The sequence below is a fragment of the Gopherus evgoodei genome, chromosome 13 (genome assembly GCF_007399415.2).
Source record: "Gopherus evgoodei ecotype Sinaloan lineage chromosome 13, rGopEvg1_v1.p, whole genome shotgun sequence".
NCBI lineage: Eukaryota > Metazoa > Chordata > Testudines > Testudinidae > Gopherus > Gopherus evgoodei.
The window spans coordinates 19293561-19296927 of NC_044334.1; positions in this window are offsets into that span (position 1 = coordinate 19293561).

A 3367-nucleotide genomic window follows, 5' to 3' on the forward strand; every position below is an offset into this window, starting at 1 on the left:
AGAAACACAGGTGCCCGGGGAACTTTTAGAGCAAATATGTTGCTGCCTAGTGAGTTTAGGCACCTACAGGGTTGGGCAACAGCCGAGCAGGGATTTTGTGGGTCACAGTGGTGCCTACAACTGGACCTAGGCACCTACGTCCCTTTGTGGATCTGGCTTGGTGTGGACAAAGTGTGTCCATTCTTAGCTCCCCTGAAGTCTGGGTTGTGGGCCTGGGGCATGTATGGAACACACTCATTCTCAGTTTGCTCCCCAGCTCAGCATGGCATGTCTGCTGCGTCACTGCTGTCTGCATCACCAGTTAAAACTCTGCTGGAGTCCCCTGGGCGGTTTTCTTCATAGTAGAAACAGGGCGGGGAAAGGGGATGCTCTGTTCACCAAATGACCTCCAAATTGTATCCCAGAGGCTATTTCGGGTCTTTCAGAGCACACTAAAATTAAACACGTCATTGGCCAGGAGAGGAAGGGCTGTATCTCAGGAGCCCTCTGACCATGACCCCAAATGGTACCCAAGGCCTTCTCCCAGCGTACAAACTTCCAAGCCAATCTGACTCTGTCTGGGAACTGTAGAGCACTTTGAAAGTTCACTTTTAAACAGAAAAGCTACGGCAGCCTCTGTGTGTCTCGCATGCCTGTTGGCATTCCACGCCTTGCTCACAGCCGCACTGCTTCATACACCCAAAGTGACAGTCTAACAATGCTTGGATTTTGGGGGTTTGGGGCTGGGTGTTGGTCCGGTCAGGGGAAGGCTGGTGAGATATGATCTATGTGAATACTGCTCATTTCCCGCCCTAGCTTTGTGCAAAAGAAAAATGATTTCTTCCCATCCCAAGAACGAGTGTGAGATATTGGCTGTGGCGTGTCAGTAACTTAAGCACCTGCTGTCATTGCTAGGCCTGCTCCCATTACCTACAGCGTGAGCCCTTTGGAGGGCAAAGAGCAGAAACACTCAGACATGGTCACACATCAAAGATGAGACGATAGTCTAGGAGCTAGCCACGCCTTTGCTTGTTGATGGCTTGATAAATTAGGAGCCTTACTTTGAATTTAGGACATGGCCAGGCTTGACCTAGGCACTGACTTAAGGAAGAACCAAGCAGCAGCTGAATCATGTAGTCCTTGCTCAGTGTCACGAGCAAATTTTGAAGGGAGGTAACTGAAGCCCAACCCAACTGCAGCTCTTTCAGAATCATCAGCCCACGTCTCCCTGGTATCTTTCCTGTACTGTGGGAAAAGGCAAGCAGCTCTGGATAACATGCGCAGGAGTTGTAGACCAAGCTGGATGAGCAAGCATCTCAGAGAGGTGATTAAGAAAAAGTAGAAAGCCTACAAGGAGTGGAAGAAGGGTGGGATTAGCAAGGAAAGCTACTTTAGTGAGGTAAGAACATGTAGGGATAAAGTGAGAAAGGCTAAAAGCCAGGTAGAGTTGGACCTTGCAAAGGGAATTAAAACCAATAGTATAAATAAGAAGAAAACGAAGAAAGAAGAAGTGGGACTGCTACACACTGAGGATGGAAAGGAGGTTAAGGATAACCTAGGCATGGCCCAATAAGTACTTTGCCTCGGTCTTTAATAAGGCTAATGAGGATCTTAGGGATAATGGAAGGATGACAAATGGGATTGAGGGTATGGAGGTGGATATTACCACATCTGAGGTAGAAGCCAAACTTGAACAGCTTAATGGGACAAAATTGGAGGGCCCAGATAATCTTCATTCAAGAATATTAAAGGAACTGGCGCATAAAATTGCAAGCCCGTTAGCGAGAATTTTTAATGAATCGGTAAACTCAGGGGTTGTACCGTATGACTGGAGAATGGCTAACCTAGTTCCTATCTTTAAGAAAGGGAAAAAAAGTGATCCGAGTAACTATAGGTCTGTTAGTTTGACATCTGTAGTATGTAAGGTCTTGGAAAAAATTTTGAAGGAGAAAGTAGTTAAGGACATTGAGGTCAATGGTAATTGGGACAAATTACAACATGGTTTTACTAAAGGTAGATTGTGCCAAACCAACCTGATCTCCTTCTTTGAGAAGGTGACAGATTATTTAGACAAAGGAAATGCAGTAGACCTAATTTACCTCGATTTCAGTAAGGCATTTGACACGGTTCCACGTGGGGAATTATTAGTCAAATTGGAAAAGATAGGGATCAATATGAAAATTGAAAGGTGGATAAGGAACTGGTTAAATGGGAGACTACAACGGGTCGTACTGAAGGGTGAACTGTCAGGCTGGAAGGAGGTTACTAGTGGAGTTCCTCAAGGATCGGTTTTGGGGCCAATCTTATTTAACCTTTTTATTACTGACCTTGGCACAAAAAGCAGGAATGTGCTAATAAAGTTTGCGGATGACACAAAGCTGGGGGGTATTGCTAACACGGAGAAGGACCAGGATATCATACAGGAAGATTTGGATGACCTTGTAAACTGGAGCAATAGTAATAGGATGAAATTTAATAGTGAAAAGTGCAAGGTCATGCACTTAGGGATTAATAATAAGTTTAGATATATATTGGGGACACATCAGCTGGAAGCAACAGAGGAGGAGAAGGACCTCGGAGTATTGGTTGATCACAGGATGACTATGAGCCACCAATGTGATATGGCCTTTAAAAAAGCTAATGCGGTTTTAGGATGCATCAGGTGAGGTATTTCCAACAAAGATAAGGAGGTGTTAGTACCGTTATATAAAGCACTGGTGAGACCTCACCTGGAATACTGTGTGCAGTTCTGGTCTCCCATGTTTAAGAAGGATGAATTCAAACTGGAACAGGTTCAGAGACGGGCTACTAGGATGATCCGAGGAATGGAAAACTTGTCATATGAAAGGAGACTCAAAGAGCTTGGCTTGTTTAGTCTAGCCAAAAGAAGGCTGAGGGGGGATATGCTTGTTCTTTATAAATATATCAGAGGGATTAGTATTAGGGAGGGAGAGGAATTATTTAAGCTTAGTACCAATGTAGACACAAGAAAGAATGGGTATAAACTGGACACTAGGAAGTTTAGACTTGAAATTAGACAAAGATTTCTAACCATTAGAGGAGTGAAGTTCTGGAACAGCCTTACAAGGGGATTAGTGGGGGCAAAAGACATATCTGGCTTGAAGACTAAGCTTGATAAGTTTATGGAAGGGATGGTATGATGGGATAGCTTAATTTCGGCAATTGATCTTTGATTACCAGCAGAAAAGTATGTCCAGTGGTCGGTGATGGGATGTTGGATGGGATGGGATCTGAGTTACTGCAGAGAATTCTTTCTTGAGTGCTGGCTGGTGAGTCTTGCCCACAAGCTCAGGGTTTAGCTGATCGCCATATTTGGGGTCGGGAAGGAATTTTCCTCCAGGGCAGATTGGCTAAGGCCCTGGAGGTT